Source organism: Cyanistes caeruleus, chromosome 10 (genome assembly GCF_971803275.1).
Source record: "Cyanistes caeruleus chromosome 10, bCyaCae1.hap1.1, whole genome shotgun sequence".
Lineage (NCBI taxonomy): Eukaryota > Metazoa > Chordata > Aves > Passeriformes > Paridae > Cyanistes > Cyanistes caeruleus.
In genome coordinates this window covers 15912805-15932989 of record NC_141710.1, presented here as the reverse complement: position 1 = coordinate 15932989, position 20185 = coordinate 15912805, and the positions used below count along the sequence as shown (strand labels likewise).

Genomic DNA, 20185 nt, shown 5'->3' with positions numbered 1-20185 from the left:
TGATCAGGCTCTGGAAGTGTAAATGATCCTGGCCTTCCCCAGTGATGCCATGTCCACTCTGGGGAGTGGGGTCTTCACCAGTGATTTCTGTACCCCACACATCCTGCAGCAAGCATGCCCTGACTGAGATCTGTTCCTTTAGCACAGTCAGGACTCTGCTCCCATTCCCTGGCTGAGCTGCACAGGCTTTGCCCCAGGATGTGAATTTGGGTGCTGGAATTTATCCTCGGCTGTTTTGGCTGTGGCTGAACTCCACCTCCGGGCAATGACATGTTGTTTCCATAGTAGCTAATGGACTGGAGATGGAAGGGGGAAACACATAGCCGCGCTAAAAAGGGACTCGTGAGTAATGTGGTTTCTCCCAGCGCAGAGTAGGAACAACTTTCTAGCACTCGAGGAGCCCCTCCTTCACCCGGCGCCTGTGAAGTGTCAAGAGGAGAGTGTGTGTGTGTGTGTGTGTGTGTGTGTGTGTGTGTGCAGAGCTGTGCACGGGGCAGGAGGACAAGGGGGCTTGTGTGGGTGCTTGGGGGGCTTGGGGGGCCACGTGGTGGCTGTGCAGGGGCAGCCTGTGTGAGGACAGGGGACACATGGCACGCAGGAGAGCCTGTGGGGAGGGTGCAGCATAAATGCTGGGGACACATATGGGAGGCACATGGGGGTGGGGGGGTCTGCACCCTTTTGTGTGCAGAGGGCAGTTCCTGGAGGGAGGCAGGAGCAGCCTGGAACTGTAGTGATCTGCTGGAGCTGAGACTGGCACAGGCAGCAGTGTGGCTGGGGCGGGCCAGGCCATGGGTGTCTGAGGACCCTGCTCACCCATGGGATAATTAAGGGTGACAAGGACAAAATCTGGAAGATGCAAAGAGGCAGTGAGAGAGATCAGGACTCTTTGTCTCTGCTGCACCCCTTATGCAGGCACTGGTGGGTCCTGGTGTAGAGCAGAGGGTCAGTCCTGGCTCTGCTGAGAACCCACTCACAGCCTTCCCACCATCCCTGAGACCAGTACCCCTCCAGGAGCAGGGAGAACTGGATTTTCCTCTGTGCCACAGCCCTGGGCTACCCCCTGGCCAGTCGAGCACAGAGCCATGGGGCCTCCACCCTTTGATGTGTCCATGGACCAAATCTACCTTTGCTGGGAATAGGTCCACATGCAAACTCGGGGGCAGATCCTGGGGACATCCTTGTGCCCATCTGTGGCTGGCAGCCCTGGCCGGATCCCTGCACCCTGGCTGCTGTTACAGCATTATTCTTCCACTTGCACGTTCCCCAGCTTGTTTGGTTGTGTAGCTCCCGCCGTGTCCGGCTCTTTGTGTTGTTTGCTGTTAAGTAAATCACTGGCAGCTCCCCAGAGCGCTGGGTAATGGCAGGATAATTCCCAGCAAGACCCTGGTAATTCACTTGAAGGAAAGCAGAGCAGAGGAAAACAGCACTATTAGCCATTATCCTGGCCTCTCAAAGGCCTCCTCGCCTGCAGAAACGCCGCATGGTGTGGCAGGCATGCCTGCCACAGCTCCCAGACACTGCGGGCCATGGGAGGGCCAGGAGCAGCAGAGGAGGCCAGGATTCAGTTTTCTCTTGCCATCCTGGACGAGCAGATGAAATGTGGTCAAGTGTCTCCACCTGCCATGGGCACAAGCAGGTCAATGTCAGTCCTGGGAGAAGCACCCCAAGGACAGGGGTCAGGTGATGCAGAAGTGCCTATTGGATGGTGCAGAGCAGAGGATGCTCCCACCACGAGGCCTTTGGTCTCCCACCAGAAGCACAGGATGCATGGCTTAGCTGAGGTCTCAAGCTGCAGGAGTGACCCTTCATCCAGGAGTCACCAGGCACCTGCCCTGCTGCTAGGGGTCTGGTAGCCAGAATATGGAGGAGGACAATCACAATACTCTGGCTTCCATAGCTCCTGGCAACTCCTATGGAGCTGGGGGCGCTTTGCCACCTGCATGAGCTAAGATCATATCCCCTCCAGATGGCCTCAGTGCCTTTCACACCTTCCTGTTGTTGGAAGCCCCTGATCCTGGCTGAGGCTCACAGGAAACCAAGAGTATGGCCAGTGGTAGCTCAAGCACCAACCCTGTCCCACTCTGCACCTGCAGGACCCACATACATGTGCACATGTTTACCAGGGCTCTCCAAAAAGCTCCTGCAGTGTTTCTGAGTTTCACAGGCAGGTGTGTGGCACAGTGGGGGCAGACCCTCCAAAGAGCTGGAGGAGGCCTCGAGGTGACAGGCTCCCTGCAGAAGCCATTGCTTCCTTCCAGCTCTGCAAAGGGGCACTGAGCTCTTCTGCAAACCTGCCCCTGAAGTGGCTGTCGGCATTTCTGAGAGAGGCCTCTGTTTGCAGAACTACTGAACTTCCCCCCCGAGCCTCCCAGCTGCGGGAGGGTGCCTGGAGCCGCTGGCTGCCCCCAGCCTGGCTCCCCACAGCAGCAGCCAGGAGGGCGAGGTGAGCTCCTGCCCCACCCAAACCCACGCACAGAGCCCTTGGCATGTGCACACAGAGGGGCACCCACACACCGAGGAATGCACACAAAAGTGCACCAGGCTTATATACATGGATGCAGCTTTTCTGATGCTTCTCATTGGCTGGCTCGAGAGCAAAGTCCCAGCTTTGCCGGTAGCAATAAAGGCTACCAGGCCAGGCTAGTAGTAAAAGTAGTAAACTTTAAGGGGAAAGGCTTTTCTGACTGTTTCCGCTGTGGTAGTTGCCGCTGTTGCCTGACAAAGGCTTTCCCTCTGTTCACTTAATGCACATTTGGTGCTCATTAAGCGTGTGGGGCTGCAGCTCCAAGCACATGGGGCAGCTCTGCAGCTCTGCCCACCCCCACCTTACACTCCTGCTCCCATCCAGGTTCCCCTGTCTGCCAGCCAAGTGGGAGACCTTCCCCAAAGTGCTATGGCTTTGGTTTCATTCCCACGTGCTCCTCGCAAGTGGCAGGTCCGTGGAGTCACGTTTTGGTAGTCCACATCTGCTCATGTTTCCCAGCAGTGCCCCTTGCTCTATACACATGACAGCAGGAAATGAATGACCAGAGAAACAGAGAGGGTTTCAGAGAGATTGGGAGCAGCCTGTCCCTCTTGGAGAAGTTGGTTGTAGCATTTGGACTGTCTCCTGAAGAGGTCCCAGAAGAGGCATTATGGTTGCCCTCAAATGTTTTGAGTCAAAGGAACAAATAATGGTCCTAACTTTGGCTTTTAAGCTCTACCACAGCCTCATGCCGTGGAGCACCCAAAGACAAGGAGAGCTTGAACTCACCTCTGTAAAGATATCAAAAGTCCATTCTGTTGGAAGTCAAGAGCTTGTATCCATTTCAAACATTCAACGATCCTTTCCAGAACAACCTTGAGGGCAAAGCATTCACCCTCATCAGCCCATGGCTCCAACCCAGAGATGCTGTATGGAAAACACAGGACATACTTGACATGGGTCACTGGAGACAAATATGGCAAAGCTGTGTGCTCTCTGCTGTTTCCTCAGAGCAGAAGTCCTCATACCCAGGGTGTTGTGCTGCTGGGGCAGCCAGAAAAGGTAGTGGGAAATGGAGGAGATCACAGAGATGTGGCCATATCCAGAAGGGCAAGATGAAGTCTGCCAGCTGGAGCAAACCTTTATGAGCTATGCATCAAGGTGACAACAGAAGATGAGATTTTACTATTCCTAAGACACCCACCCATTACTGGGATACTTGCTACCTTCAAGCAGGAGGGAGAACCACCTTCAGTGCACAGTTCATCCTCCCACCTCTTACCTGTTGCATTGGGTTAGTGACGTTCCACCAAGTAACAAGGAAAAGGAGGTTCCCTGTGTACCTCCCAGTTAATAAGATACCTCAATATAACCTTTTTTGTACTACTGCTGTTATTCCTATTCCCATATCTTTGCCTGAGAGCCCCTTGATTTCAAGATTATAATAATTCAGAGCTGGGGGAGTTGTTTACATTTTTCCATTTCAAAGGAGGCTCCTGCCTTGCTTAGAAGACTCCTGTCTTTTCAAACCAAGACACACGTGTCAAAGATTTATGTATCAGACAGGCTCCCAGGCCTTTGGTGACTCTGGGCTGGGGTTAGCCACACTTTGGCTCTCTGCCCTTCACTGCTTCATACTATGTATTAAGGGATCCCTTGAAGGCAGAGAGGAGGGCAGGCCAGATGAGCTGTCTCCCCAACCTTGGTATCAGGGAGTCAATTTGATCACCTCCAGGTCTTGGTGAAGCAGGTGGAGGTGCAGTGCTTTTGGGAGGATCAGACCAGGAAAAAATGGCCACCCATCCTATGTGGCTTCCTTTACGCTGCAGGGCATTGTATTTTGCCCACTTAATGCTTCAGTGGATGCCAAGGCAAACACCTCTTCCAGGAGGGAACCAAGTCTTGATCTGAAGATAAACCCCTAGAGTCCCTCATTAGCTGGTTGGTTCTGGTGATTAATCATGCTTCTTGTGGAGGAAGCCTGATCATTTCTCATGTGGGTTTACCCTGGCTTTGGAATTTGGCCTTTGGTTTGTTGGCTATATGAAAGCATTTAGAATTGAAATCGAGGTAATTAGGCTCCTGAGAGAGTTTTAATTTAAAAAACTTTAACTCCTAGTTAAGGGTTTTGTCAGCATAAAGAAAAGGGTCACAGGACCTCAGATGAAGACGATGGTGGACAATTTTGTTAATGGAGCAATAAAATGATAAATCTCTCGATGTGTAAAGGTGCTAGATTAAAATGGGTGTAGAAGGAGCAATAAGGATATTTTATCATTGCCTATTCTCATAAGATGTTAACAAAGTCAGGCTGTATGAACACCACCTTCCTTAAGAGACTTGTGAGATCAAGCACCGATAAGGATACGCAAAGTGGCCCTAATGCTTCGACTAATGCGGAACTGATAGGAGTGTGAAGCTAGCCAGCAGAGCTAGGTATCCTAGGTATGTGCTGTGGGATACCTGCTTGGAGTATGTGGAGATGAATATGCACGTTTGGATTGCTGTAGGGGATCAAAGGGCGTGTCTGAGGGTTTTGTTTCCCAGGGTGAGGTCTCCGACACCTGTGGTAGATCTTTCCTCTGCCAAGCCAGAGAGACTGGGAACACGATGAGAAAAGGCTGGAGGTTTAACTTGGTTAGAATGCACCCCTCATGTCGGCAGCAGGCTGAGGAGTTTGTCTTGTTGGTTTCTCCTCTGTAAACGTTCGGTGCAGTCTACAACAACTGAAATTAGCTTTCCTGTGGCCTTAGGAAAGCACTCAGAGACTTAATCTCTGTTTCATTTAGATAACCAGACTAGGCATGTGTGCTCTCGTTCTCTCCCATGCTCGGGCTTCCTTGCAGTGATTCTTTTCTGCCTCTTCTCCCATGTTTCATCTCCATTAAAAACAAAACATGACAAGACAAAACAAAACAAAACTGAACTGAACTGAACTGAGAATCACAGGCAGGACTTGCATCAGCCATGTCATTGCTCTCCATTCAAACATCTAAAACCTGTGCTACTCCTTGCACTCTCATTATCACAGTAGGAGCTCCGGTTGAGTTGTTTGCTCTGACCATTTCCATCCTTCCACTTGGAAACTGAAGTCCACAGTTTGCTCCTTCCTCCTTGCATTTGACTTGCTAAGGTGTTTTGTTTGAATGGGTTGAGTTCACCAAAGTAACAAAATAACAAAACACTGAGCAGGACTGTGATGTCCTTATCTCACTAGCCGTCCTTCCGCCATGCGCCAGCGTTATCAGTCCTGAGAAGGATTCAGGAGCATCCACCTTTCCATGGGGAAGAATCCTGCATATCAACAGGGGTCATCTATTCCTGAGGCTCACCTGTAGCTAACTCCTGTAGGAAATACTTTATCCTATTGTATCTCAGAGTTCTCAGTCAAAATGTTCACAAGAACAATGTTGTGGTCATGCACTGACCTTCGCACACCAAACCCAAACATCGTTGCCACAAAAACTGGGCAATTCATTATTTATATTCTGTTAGCTCTGTGTTGGCTAATGCTCAGATTCTCTTTCACTCTTTTGCATGATGCCAGGTTAACAGGTCTGATTTATCCAGTGATCTCATTTGCCTTTTTTAGAAATTCTGGCAAAACATTAGCATTTCTCTGATCTTCTTGCAAATAAGGATTAGTAGGGCAGGACACCTCTTCCAGCTCTCCAAGAACTCTTCTGGGCTTGTGAGTTTACTCCTGTATGTGCTCTAGAGTATCTCTAAGTTTGCAGTGGTCTATATGATACCTCATCTGATACAAATATATCCTTAACTTACTGAGCACATCAGCTTTTATATATATCACTGTCAGTTTTACCATCTCCATGATGTTAGGTGGAGACTGTATCAATGCTGTCATATTTTCTTCTCCATCTATCTGCACTTCTGTTGTCCTCACCCCAGCCCAGTATGGACTTTTTTGCTTGTGTTTGTTAGCATTTGTAATTAATATCTTGAATTTCCATTTTATTGACTGACTTTTAGTCAGCCCTCCTTCCCTTCCAGTTGTCATCTGTAGCTCTTTGGTTTCCAATTTGCCACTGAATCAGCAGCCAAACCCATTTCCTCTCTGTTTGCACTGGGACCTGCCACCTATGAGAAAAACTCTTTCTGAAGAGCTCACAATATTTTCTCACATTTTTTAAAAAACATTCTTCCCAATCTGAATTCCTCTTCTACTTTCACCTTTGGAAAAATTAACCCTATGGAGCACCACACTTAAATGAACCAGAACAGCTGCTGCTTTTTTTTTTTTTTTTTTTTTTTTTTTTTTTTTTTTTTCAGAACAAGCAAAATCAGGTCAACCAATCAGGACAACCCCTGCCTTCCAGCCCAGCAATTAATTCATCTGTATCTGTCATAACGAGGTCCAAAATCACGCAATTTTGTGTCCTGTGTGGTTCCTTTCATGTCAGATTATTACCTACAGTTTCAGCAACGTTTATTCTTTGTTTTTTTAACTAGTGGATGTGCCAGACCTTCGGGATGGTCTTCACCCTGGTGTAGTTTCCCTGAACAATCCAGTAGGTTGTTCACCATTCTGCTGTGTGCTAACATCAATAAAGACTTACTAGATGACTTCAAAATTCCACCTGGCCTCACAACTACATCCTTTCTTCCAGGAGAAAGCACAGCATGTCCTATAGCTCCTGGGATATTTAAGCATCTCCATTTAGTTCTTAGCTCTCAGCCCCAGACTTTAATTCTCCTTCTATGAAGTAAAATCTTCTCTGCCTGTGGCACCACTTGTCTGAGTGCCCAGAAGGTCTCAAATCCATGAGGTCCTGAGGGTGTCTCAGCGCTGGACAAGATGCCCTGGGCACCTTGTGGCAAAGGGAGCAGGAAGGGTGTGTGGTGTTTAACACCCACCTGGCCGGACTGTGGGGAAAGAAAAGGGACAAGAAAAAGGTGTCATTTCCAGAAGAAATCCCTCAGCTGGCAAAGGATGTGTGTGGGAACTTCAAAGCCCTGCAGCCAAGAGGCCGAGGTGATGGGCTCTCACCTGGAGCTGCAGGCAATCAGCTGGAAGAGGAAAAGCCCAGAGCATCTCCTGGAGCCCAGGGAGCCCAGGGAAGCACAGAGAGGAGTGAAGCAGCATCCTCCACTCTTCCCTTGTGTGCAGGCAGTTGGGAAGCTGTTGTGATTTAGATTCCAGCCTGGCTATGCTCGGTGTGCCTTGGCTTGTCAGGAAAGGCTGGCAGCCCAGGGCTGAGGGTTGTCTTCTGCAAACAGAGATGGCAGTTTGGGGCTCCAGAGCCCACATGTGGGACAATCTGCTTGTCTTTTATGGGATCCTTCTGCTTTGGGGTCTAACAGCCCTCTCTACCCCCTCCAGTGTGTGCCCAAGGTGTTCTGCAAAGTTTCCTGTACAAAAAATTTTTTTGCCAGCAGTAGTGTAAGGAAAAATGCAACAAATATTTTGTGTGTCCCAGCCCTGGGAGGGGGACAGGAGAATGAAGAGGATCATAGAGGTGAGACGGCTCTTGTTTGGGGGGACACACAGCCTGCATTTGAGTGTGCCACTGTGACACCAGTCCTTGTCCTCCCAAGTGCTGCCTTCTGCAAAGTGGCTTTTCCCATGGTGTCCTCTGTCACCCCAGTACTGTCCCCAGGAGACCTTTCTCACTCCTGGGCAATCCTGGTAACTCCTGGCCTTCAGGCTGCTAGCCAAAGGCTTGCCAGGCTGCCTGGGCACTCAGGTGAGGGTGGCTTAGCATGAAGCTTTCTCTCCCTGCCCTATGCACTTCGTTGCTGAGGCAGGTGAGAAACAATGCAGAGCCAGCAAAGACAGGATGGAAACAACTGCATCCATAAAAGCTGGAAGCCAGGTGTACCAGCTCCCCCCCGGGCGACCCTGCACAGGCACCAGGCTGTGGCATTAGAGGAGAGATCAAGCTGCTGGTAATCAGCTCAGGGCTCAGGCCATCAGGATCAGGACAGTGTCTGAGGGCACAGTGCCAGCTCCTCATCTGCTTGTTTTGGTTCCTTCCCCAGTGTTTCCTTCCCGTAGGCAGCAGGGACTGATGGCACCAGGAGCAGCCCTGAGGGACCGCCAGAGGGTACCATGCCATGACGCCAATCCATCTCACTACAATCTGCAGCTAATTCTTAATCTGGCGATGAGCTTCGGGGATTTCCCAGTGCTGACACACTCCACAATTGCGGGAGCATCTGACTTACAGCACCGATCATTCCTCTGCATGAACACAGCCTCTGTCCCTGCAGCAGAAGGAGGTGGTTTATAGCCTAGATCCTGTGTCACAGGCTTCCCCTAAATCCACCTCCTTTGTGTATCTCAGCTTCCCCGAGAGGTTCAGCTGTAGGCAGTTATTTTTATGGTCTATTTCTTGGTCCTTTGCTCATGCAATGAAAATGAGCAACTCGGAAGCCAGATGGGACAGGTATTCCTGGGTAGGAGCAACTGCTCTCTATTGGGAACAAAAATCAAACCAAAACAAAAAACAAAACAAAACAGAACAACACAACAAAAAACACCAAAACAGAAAATCATATTACCTTTCAATTTTTCTTGCTCCAGAATGAGCAAGAAGGGAAGCAGGAAAGCCCAGAGGTCTGTCTCCACCACAACCCCATGGTTGCCAGCCTGATGTTTCTTAGAAGTGCAGGGACCAGTGCAGGAGCGGGAACCACAGGACAGACCATGGTTCTCTCATCTCTGACCACTGTTATCACAGGGATGTCTGAGCTTTTGTATCTAACAGACTTCCATGGAATTTTCTTCCTGCAGTGGGGAGTCCTGCAGGGAGTCCTTGAGTGACCTACACCATTCATTTTCCTTCTCCACCTTCATTCTTTATTTGCTGCCCCAATGGCTCTTCTGTTGAAGGCAGCAGGAACTGTCACCCCTCCTCACCTTTTCCGTGACACTTGGGATAGTAGTTTAACCTTCTATCCCTTCCCCTTGGTGTCTCTTCATCCATGTGGACATCACAGCTGTTCCCTCCACAGAACATCCTTGAAGTGCCACTCTGAGCCTCATCCAGCTCTGGAGGATCCTTAGGAAATATGAAGGCTGGAGTGTCAGGAGGAGGACCTGCCAAGGGCAGGGATGCAAGCTGCAAACTACTTTGTCCTTCATGGAGCAGGAATGCAGGGAAGCAAGGATGCAAGCTGCCAGCCACCTCACCATTTACGGGGCAAGGACGCAGGGAAGCAGGGATGCAAGGATGCAGGGAAGTAGGGATGCAAGGATGCAGGGAAGTGGGGATGCAGGGATGCAGGGAAGTGGGGATGCAGGGAAACAGGGATGCAGGGATGCACACCACTTCATCCTCTGCGGGGCAGTGGCAGGGCTCCTGTATCGGGAGGCAGTGGTGCTCTGGGCTCTGGGAACCGGCCCCGCTGTCCCCTGTCCCCTGTCCCCTGTCCCCTGTCCCCCCCGCCCCGTGCCGCCACTCGCAAGCGTGGAGCGGGGCGCCCTCTGCCGCGAGAGAGCGGCACTGCCCGGAGCGGGCGGGGGGGACGCGGCCACCCCCGAACCTCTCGCCCGGCTCTCGCAGCAGCCCCGTTGCGACAGCAGGGTAGGCAGCAAGGCAGAATTCTCCCTTCTCTCCACTTGGAAAGTCTGGATCCCACTTCTCGTGCTCACCCCCAGCCCCCTATTCCCAACCGAGGATGCTGTGACAAGCCCCCCAACTCGTGTCCTCCCCCATGCAGGGTGCAGCAGCTGCTGTGGAGCGGGAGCTTTCCCTCCAGGGGAAGGAGGAGAAACGTGTTTGTGCTCCCCAGCTTTTCCTCAAAGGCTCTTTTCAAGCAGCGGCTCCCAAGTGAGAGGTGCTTTGCGGCGTGTCTGGGCTCGTGGGCTTGGCTGCCGAGGACTTTTCCAAGTGCTTTTTGTCTTTGTGGCTCCTTCCCCTGCACCCCGCTGCCTCCCGACTCTCCTGCAGTCCCTGTCTCTTTCTGGTCCTTTCTCAGAGGAAGTCATGCCTCCTTCCAAGCATTCCCAAGCCGCTTTATGCACCCTGTTTTGGCAAACTGGCTCCAGCAAAGCTGGCAGCGGCGAGCTGAAACATCACAGCATCCAGCTGGCTGCTCTCCTCTGCTGCCGGAGGGTCCTGCATGTCCCTTGTGTGTCCCTGGTCCCTTTTTTGAACCTGAACGTGGCTGTGGATTTGTACTCAGGCCCCAAGCTCCGAACCTGGGCTTGAAGAAACATCCCCTGCGGCTGCCTCTGCTTCCCCAGGGGAGCGTCTGGCAGAGCCTGACACCAGCCATGGGCTGATTTATGCCGCCGCCTGAAATAAAGCGTTGCCCGTCCTGCTCTTCACGCTGGGTGAGCCGAGCCCGTTCAAAAACCAGTTTCAGGACGAAACTTGTGTGATCCCTTGGTGTGAACCAGGCCTAGGCAGACAGGTACGGGGGAACGCTGCACCCCTGGGCAGGGCATGGGAGAGGTGTTCTCACAGCGTGGGCACAACGGCGATGGGGGCAGCTGTGGGAGAGATGCCCTGATTCTGCAAGGGACCACGGCCAGGGGCTGCATGTGACTGGCTTAGAAGAAGGAGAGCGAAGGGGTCCTCACCATCTGGGCAGATCTGGGGTCACCACTCCGGGGGTGCAGCACCCCATGGCACCTGGTGAGAAGCGGCACAGGGCAGCAACTCCCCTGTTCATGCCACACGCTGGGCACTTGGAACAGGGACCCATCTGCCCCAAATCACAGCCAGGACTTGTGTGTCTGTCCCCTTTGTGCCCACAGCCCCAAAGTGATGTCCACAGCCCCCTGCAGCAATCTCCTGCCCTTTCCCCCACCCCCCACCCCAGCTCCAAAATGCCCTTTGGGGAAAGAGGCGGTGGTCTTTGTGTCCCTTTAAGACGCGGCGATGCTTTGCCAACGCCAGCTGCTCCCCAGCCACACACGCTCCCCTACAATGCCCTTTTCATGCGCAGCGGCCGTCTGAGCAGTGAAATGCCCCTTCAGAGCCGCGCCGTGCCCGTGCCAGCTGTGACTCTCGCAATGCGGGTGCTCTCTCAGCATGGCACAGCATCCTGGCCAGCTCCGCCGAGAGCGATGCCAGCGAATGCCCCCGGACCGCGGGAGCTCTCCCTCGCTGCAAACACGGCACCGGTAAAGGTGGCTGGGCAGCGCAGCTGTCCCGGTCCTCCCGGCATCCCCAGGGATGCGCTTGCTGGTCTCTTTTCCCCGGCACTGAATGCCCGTTTCTACTCCAGGTCACCTGGCAGCGCTGCAGTCATAAATCCTGGCCACCTGCCCTCAAGGGCCAGTACAAATGCTGCCTCGTTAGGTTTAGCTAATAAAGCAATAACAACAAGAGAAAAAAGCGAGCTAATCCCTGAGTGCTGGCGCTGGGCTTTGAGGTGCCATATTGCACCAGGGAGAAGCGGCGAGGCAGCCGGGCTGGGCAGGCTGCGAGCCGGGCAGCGGGGAGCCCGCAGCCATATGGAACCCACCTCAGATCTGCTGGGAATTACAGCGCTGATATTTCCAGGGAAAAAGCCAGTGTCCCAAGCAGAGCTGGTTTATTTGCAGCCTCCGGAGAGACAAGGCAGCAGATCCCTGAGTGCAGGGAAGGGGAAGAAATGGGTTCAAGAAGAGAAGCAGCATCACAGAGAAGGCTCATGGGGTTGGAAGGGTGGGTGTGAGCCCCCCCTCCCCACCTCATGGACCTGCTGTTGTAGGTAGAAGTGTGTAAAACCCAGAGCCAGGCATCTCTAAGGGCACCTCTCAAAATGTAGAGTGTGCCTGTCCTTAATGCCTCACAACATCATTTTTCCCCATTAGAACCCCTCCCTAGCCCAAATGCCAGAGCATTTCCAGCCTGACACACCCCACCCCAACTCTCTTCCCAGCCACAGTCCCTCCACAGTGTGGTGGCATCGTGCCAAGTGCCACAGTGAATGGATTGTCCCATGGAACACGCAACTGCCATGCTTCCCAAGGGATTCCTGCAGTGCTGGGGAGCAGAGTCCCACGGGTGCCTTGCTGCCCTGACCATGGCTCCCCCAGACAGCTGGGCTGAAGTCCATGTGAATGTTGAACCCCACTGGAACAGATCTGGTTCTCACAGAAACCCCAGCTGGCCAGGGATGCGTTCTCCAGGTGCACTGGTTGCTTGGACATTTTGGGAGAAAGGTCCCTTCCTTAGTATCCTCTCCAAAGTCTTCCAGATGTGACCAGCCCTGCGACTGCACCATCCAGGCTGGGACTTCTACACTGAATGACATCCAATGTGAGGCCATGTCCTCATTGTGTGCCCATGCCTTCCTCTCTGTCACCATTATGTCACCCTGGGGAAGTATGACGGGGCCCACACCCCTTGCTGCTGAGTGTTGTGCTCATGTCCAGGCTGGGAAGCAGAACATCCTTCACTTGCTGGTCGAGGTGGAGTCACATATGTTTGTGACAAGGACTGGGGTGTCCCTGCACAGAAAAGCTACTCTGTCCTTAGAGACCAGTTCTGGACAAAAACACTCCCTGGTACAATGTGACAGGGGGTGCTGGGACTCACTGGCCTGTCTTTGGTGCCAGGAGCACTGGTGGATGTGGGCACAAAAAGCCTAAAGGAGGCTGGTGTGTCGTGACTGCCTAGCAGGGTGTTTGATGAACTGGAGCCCAGGGCTTTTCATCTCTCACGGGCATATTTCCCAAGGAGAAGTGCATGCTCACCACTTTCTCCTGAGCTGCAGCCCAGGTTGGTTATGAATAATGTATCAGATAACAGGCGATCGATGCGTCTCACCCGGACAGACTCCTCTCCTCCAGCCTTCCCCCAGCGCCTCTCTCGTTCTGCACGGCTGGACCTGTGCCCCTTGTCACTCATTTGCTGGTGGCATCATGCATGGACAGTTGGGACTCAGCCCAGCGGATGAGTGCAGTCAGAGGTGCCAGCAGTGACAGCCAGGCACGGGACCAGTTCACTGGATCATTTCATATCGCATTTCCAGGGAAAAATTTGGCAGGTACAGGATCTTCCACCCCACCAGGGGTTTCCCTGCGAGGCAGAGCTCAACAGCAGCAATCAGTAACTCTCCTATCCACACCAGCAGGGATGGGAGTCTCATATCCAGGGACCTCAGGTGGAGGGAATATGGACCTAGGGATGCACAACCAGGATAAGGAGAAGGTGAGTCAGCCCATAAGGAGCTGCATGTGATTTGTGGATGGGAGAGCAGTTTCTTGCCACTGCCAGGCCATTTGCCATGGGGACAAATGAGTGAATTTCATTGCATGCACTCCTTGAATGCTGTGTCACTTGCCAGAGCTCCCCAGTTGAGTGGAAATGGGGCGCAACCTTTCTCAAAAGCCCTCTGAGAGGATGCTGCTGAGGCCTAATGGAATCTGAAGCTAAGGGAGCCGAGCCAGGAGCAGGAGTAAGGGCTGAGACAACCTTGAGCAAAGGGGGATTGGCAGAAGTGGATGCAGATAAGGAACGGATGCTCTTGGTGGGGTGTGTCTGAGCACACATGCCTGGTGTTTGCAAATCCACACTGATTTATCCTGCCTCCAGGACTTTGGCCAAATAACATCTTGGCAGGAATTTCTTGGCAAGATGTAGAGACAGCTCTGGCCTTGGCAAGGCCAACACTGAACCTTTCAGGGAGACCAGGACCAAGAAAGTCTCTGATCACTTAGACTTCCAGAGGGATGCAGGTACCAGGGCTCCAAGCATCCTCCTCCTTTCCTGCAGCAGCCCATTCGTGGGTCTCCCACAGCACTTCTCGGGTAGCTCTCAGCCAGTGAGGAGAGCAGCTGCATGCTCCCAAGCCTTAGACAGCATCACTTCAGCTGGTTCCCATTGTATTTCCAGACCACTCTGGGGCACTGTCACCTCTGTCTATCGCCCACACAGCCTTCAGTGAATCACAGACTCACCTGGGCACAGTCAGATCCCCCATCCCCTTTTGTCTTCTCCAGGAGCTCAGCATTTGGCTCAGCATCTCAAGTTCTCTGTTCCTGAAATGTTTTGGGATCACACCATTACCAGCAGGGCCAAGACTTGATCTCTTGGCGACACTGGAGATTAGCTCCAAGGCCTTGAACTGGCAACAGAAAGAGAGGCAGAGGCTGCTCGGAACTGTTTCCAACTGGGCCAGGCACACAGTCGGCAGAGGATGTAATCCCTCCCCAGGGATGCCACTGTGATCACAGAACAATTATGAATAGACAAACCTCACAAACTCCAAGGGTGAGAGCCAGTTCTCAGGGCATCACAACCACATAAGCTGACCATGCCAGTGACAAGGGACCATAGAGCCAAGTTTGGGCAGCCACACTGACCTGTCACTCCTGAGTGCTTCCTGTGTAATAAATGTTGCATGAGGACATTCCTCCATCCAGATGTCCAATGACAATCCCATAAGCCCACTGATTCAGAGCCAGGATCAAAACCCATTGCCTCACTCCTTCCCAGGGACTCCCCTGCCTCATTTTGTCATGCCTGCACAATTTAACCCGCTGCCTGCTCTTCGCAGCTGATGCTGCTTTGCTCCATCTTTCTGAGAGCTTTGGCTGCCTCCCTCTCTCCTGTCTCATGGGAAAGTAGTTCCCAAGGTGCTCAGAGCAGCAAGGCCAGAAAACCAGGGCACTTCTCCAGCTCACCTAATTGTTGGTTACTGTCCCTCTCCCTCGGTGCCTAATTAAGTGGAGCAGGAGGAAAGCCCAGGAGAAGCTGCTGAAGGCACAGGAACACGTGTGCACATTACGGAGAGGCTGGTGAGTGTCCTCATCCACACTGCTTTAAAAACAACAGGAGGAGAGTGATACCAGGGAACAAGCAGGAGCAGTGACTGGACCTCGTGTCTAGACCTGGATGCACACCTGTGATGTGACAAACACTTTCACACATGCTTGTTGCTAAGTGATCTGCCAGACAGCTGTCAGATTTAGAGCAGAGAAGAGAGCTCATCCCAGAGGGGCTGCACTAGGGATGAGCAGGACCAGGGCTGGTGGCCAGGCTCCCTTCTGGGCTCCAGCTCTTGCTTATCTCCCACCCCAAACTTCAAACCACCTCCTTTCTATTGAATTTTTGTAATGGCTTCTTGAACCCAGTCCCAGGAGTGCATGGGACATGAAAGACCATCTTGAAACTGATTTCCTGGCTGCCTCAGCCTTGTAATCCCTTAGAACAGTGGGTGGAGTTGGATGCTGGTCCAGGGTCTGACTGAAAATCCCTGAGCAGACCTGACTCTTTCTGCCATAGTTTAGGCAGGATTTCAGAAGAGCTATTTCAGCTTTGAATCCTTGCTTCAAATTTATTGCAAGCCAGGGCTCCCTGAACAAGCACCTGGCTGCAGAGTATTGAAGGGGAGGAACCCCACTCCATCAGCACAACATCTGCGAAGCCGCGGTCCCTGGGAAGACATCACTGCAGGCAGAGGAAGAGCTGAGCTGGTACTTTAGAGAAGTCTGTCCTAAACATGATGCCAGCCCAGCTCCTTGCTGCATCACTGCATTCCCATGGCCCAACAGCTCGGGTTTAGCTCCTGCTCTCAGCTGAGGACAAGCAGCCAGACTGCTGGATTCGCCCGTGGTGTCCTGATGGAGGCAGGGCACGTGTGTGGCTCTGTGTGCAGGCAGAGCTTTGTCTGACACATGCCCAAGCCCAGGAGGACAGTGAAGGCAGGATCCCGAGCACCGGCAGCACGTGGTGCTGGGATGCTGGAGCCATGCCTGCCTCATGCTTTGCTGTAGCCTTTGGCTCTCCTCCTGCTGCCTGCCAGTGCATTTCTCCCCATGACAAATAGTCCCCCGATGTCACCGAGGATCGTGATGCTGTTACACTTCTTGCTGAAAGAAGCAATAAGGGCTGGGGTGGGGTGAGGCCTTTCTGGCTCCACATCTCCCTCCTGCAGCCAGCCTGGCCCCGCAGGGCTGCTCCAATGGGCGGTGAAAGAAACTCACCAGGACCCTGCTTAATAAAACAGGGGGCTACACAGGAAAACTGGAACAAACACTAGCGGGAGCATTTGCTTTGCCAGGATGCTCCAGCCAGCTCTAGGCAAAAAGTCTGAGCAGCCAAACTTTCCCTGCTCAATATTTGTGTTTGTTTTATCCCCGTTGCCTGGGCTGTAGTGAAAGATTTATCTCCAAGAGAGAAAAGGCAGCTGAGTTTGGTGGCATATGTCTCCTTCGGGATCCAGCCCATTTTGGGCCATGCATGGCTAAGGGTGAACCTAATGTGCATGGTCTGAGCTGAGCAGCGACTTCCAACAGCCTTGGGAAGGTTTAAGCAGCAAGTTGAGCCCTGGGGATGGACAGGGCATCCCAAAGCAACATGCCCTTCTTCCCTGCCTGCATCCCTACCAAAGCAGAGCCCAGGACCCTTCAAACACCCAGTTTTTCAAACACCCACCATGCCTTGTCCCACTTGTGCCAATGCTGGCAGCCTGGAGACCGGTGTAGTCACGAGGAGTCCTCAGATGCACTTCTGAGCAGGTCTGGTTCCACACACGGGCACTGTGATAGAGCTGTGTGGGTTTAAATACAAGACAAACTCGCTAAAGTCTGGGTTTTCACAAGTTGTGAGCACAATGCTGTGTCATCATTAGCACTGTCTGTCAAGGAGCCCCGAGCACTGCTAACCCAGACTGTTCTGCTCTGGGGTTAATTCCAAAGACAGCATGATCACAATCCCTGTATGGTTTTACCTACTTGCAAAGGAACAGCAGAAGTCCAGAGTCAGGTCAGGTTCCACGTAAGAAAAGAAAAGAAAAATCAAAGAAACCAAGCTTGGATGAAGCCTGTGTATGATGTAGCCTTATTTTTTTTCTATATACCCACTGATCTTCAAGATGGACTTGCCACAGCTGGTCTGCCCCTCTATGAACAGCCTCAGGAGCCAGCTTGCCCTTGGTGTGGGTCTCTCACAGTGCACAGATGAGCCCTTTGGAAACCAGAGCAGGGGTTGGAGAGCAAGAGCGGTGAAGAGGCCTCCTGGATCCTGGCTTTGAAATTTTTTTTGGTAGGTAAGCAGTCTTGACATAGCCTGACTTCAGACCTCAGTTTCCCACTCCCCCCCACCAGAGGATACCAGCTGCCCAGGCAGAGCCAGACAATTCCAACAGAAGATGTGAGGAGAGGGGAAGAGGCCACAGCATCCAACTCCATATCCGTTGGCATTGCCAGGGGAAATTCTTCCTGAGCACATGAGACGGCAGCCACACAGCATGGTATTGAGAGTGGAGTTAGCGAGTTAATTTGGCTTCCCAATTAACGACAAGGGAGGTCATTACTGAACTGCTCATGGCTCTCTGTCCTGACACGTTGTTGCCCAGAGCCTGGAGCTTGGCAGTGGAGCAAAGAGGATGGGCTGGGGGCCCTGATGAGGCATTTGCCCCCCACCCTGTGAATAAAGCCCAGTGCAAGCAGAAATTCACAGCAAACGAGGGGATTGGGATGGGTGTTCCCAGAAGCACTCACCCTCCTGTCTGTGCCAGGACCCCTCACATCCCCACTGAGTCCTCCCCTTCCTACAGCCATCCCTGGAGCATCCATGCTGTCTGAGCAGGGCCTTGGAGCTGCCCTGCATGTACCTGCACCTGCACAATTCCCAGCTGTGCATGGACACTGCTTGCTGTCCTACCCCTGACCCCTGTAGCTTTGCTCCTGACAGGTGTACCCAGAACTGAGGGGTGATGCTTCACATGCAAAACCCAGAAATTATTAAAAGAAAACTGGTCAGGAACACTTTGGATTCAAGAGTGGGGCAACAAAGTGCCAAGGCTGAAACATGATGAGGCTGGAAATTTTTCCCATCAGGGTGGGATTTAGCAAGGGTTTTTCTCCCTATAGCTGGGTGAATCACATGCCCAGAGCCTGTGAAGGCAAGATAACCCTGGGCCAAACATGCAGCTACTGAAAAGGTGTGACACACTACTGTGGCATCCCTGGCCATACCAGGGCTGTCCTGCCACCCTACACACTAAATGTGCTCCATCAGGGCCACTGAGTCCCAGAATATCCCCCTCCTGCCAGTGCCCTTTACAGTAGCTTTGGTGGGGCTGGAAACACCTTCCAACGGGTGGGACAGGGTGAAGAGAGTTATTCTCTCACCCATCACCCCGCGGGGTGCACCCCACAGCAGCTCCCTCCACCGTGCCAGTGCTGCTGTCAGCAAAGGCAGGTTCTCTGCCGACCTCGGGCTCTGGCAGCTCGCAGGGGCCCTGCCTGCCTGCAGCCCCGAGCAGGACGGGGATGGGGATGGGGATGGGGGTGGGATGGGGATGGGGATGGGATGGGGATGGGGATGGGGATGGGGGTGGGATGGGGATGGGGATGGGATGGGGATGGGGATGGGGATGGGGATGGGGATGGAGATGGGGTGGGAATGGAATGGGGATGGGATGGGGATGGGGATGGGGATGGGGATGGGGATGGGGATGGGGATGGGGATGGGGATGGGGATGGGGATGGGGGTGGGATGGGGATGGGGATGGAGATGGGGTGGGAATGGAATGGGGATGGGATGGGGATGGGGATGGGGATGGGGATGGGGTGGGAATGGGGATGGGGATGGGGATGGGGATGGGGATGGGGATGGGGATGGGGATGGGGATGGGGTGGGAATGGGGATGGGGATGGGGATGGGGATGGGATGGGGATGGGGATGGGGATGGGGATGGGGATGGGGATGGGGATGGGGATGGGATGGGGTGGGAATGGGGGAGGATGGGGGAGGGGGTGGGGGCCAGCATCCTGGACAAAAGAGCTGGATTATTCGGTACAAGCATACCCCCTGCCGACGAGCTGGAAAAACACAGCTCTCCGGACAACACACCCTCCCCCCAGAAAAAAACAACCAAACCCAAACCAGCTACAACCACGGGACAGAACCGGAGGGGTGCCGAGGCGGCTGGAGAGGGGCCGGGCACTGGCAAGGGGTTGGAGCCGGGAGTCGCCCACAACACGAGTGAAACACCCACCTACCCCGTCTCGCCAGGCCCGGTATTTGCAAGTTTTTTCCTCAAGAGGTTTGCGGTTTCCAGCCTTTCCCACCTCCGCGCAGCACCCGGGACCCCTCTGAGCGCCCGCAGCCCCGCAGGCGGGAGGAGCCGGCGGGGCCGTGCCCGGGGCATCCCCGGGGCTGTACTTTCCGATGTCTGCGGCTGGACTGCACTTTCCCCTCCGTTGTTAGCTTTTTTTTTTTTTTTTCTCCTTTTTTTTTTTTTTTTTTTTCTTTCTTTCTTGCTTTTTTTTTTTTTTCTTTTTTTGTTTAATTCTGCTCCCCGCTCTGCGCGGCCCCCCCCGCGGAGCTGCCGGCCCCGCCAATCCGGGCCCTGCGGGGCTGGGGGGCTCCGGCAGCGGCTTTAAAAGCGGAGCCCTTTGTGCGCCGGAGCCGCCGGAGCCTCGCACCGGCAGCTGCCGGGATGTGCCGTGCCGTGCCGTGCCGTGCCGTGCCGTGCCGTGCCGTGCCGTGCCGTGCCGGGATGTGCCGTGCCGGGATGTGCCGTGCCGGGATGTGCCGTGCCGGGATGTGCCGTGCCGGGATGTGCCGTGCCGTGCCGGGATGTGCCGTGCCGGGATGTGCCGTGCCGGGATGTGCCGTGCCGTGCCGGGATGTGCCGTGCCGTGCCGGGATGTGCCGTGCCGTGCCGTGCCGGGATGTGCCGTGCCGTGCCGGGATGTGCCGTGCCGTGCCGGGATGTGCCGGGATGTGCCGTGCCGTGCCGGGATGTGCCGTGCCGCCGGCAGCCGCCGCCACCGGGAGGAGCCCTGGACCGCTCTGCACCGGCAGC

At 53.7% G+C, this 20185-nt stretch overlaps 1 long non-coding RNA gene across 1 annotated transcript; it reads right to left on the bottom strand.

The window, feature by feature from the left end:
- Positions 1-11933: 11933 nt before the first annotated feature.
- On the bottom strand, positions 11934-15231 carry LOC111933210 (uncharacterized). The gene is made up of 3 exons (XR_002866568.2): positions 15051-15231; positions 14325-14405; positions 11934-13545 (listed from the first exon to the last, which is right to left on the bottom strand). It is a non-coding gene; the product is annotated as an uncharacterized LOC111933210 (long non-coding RNA).
- Positions 15232-20185: the final 4954 nt, after the last annotated feature.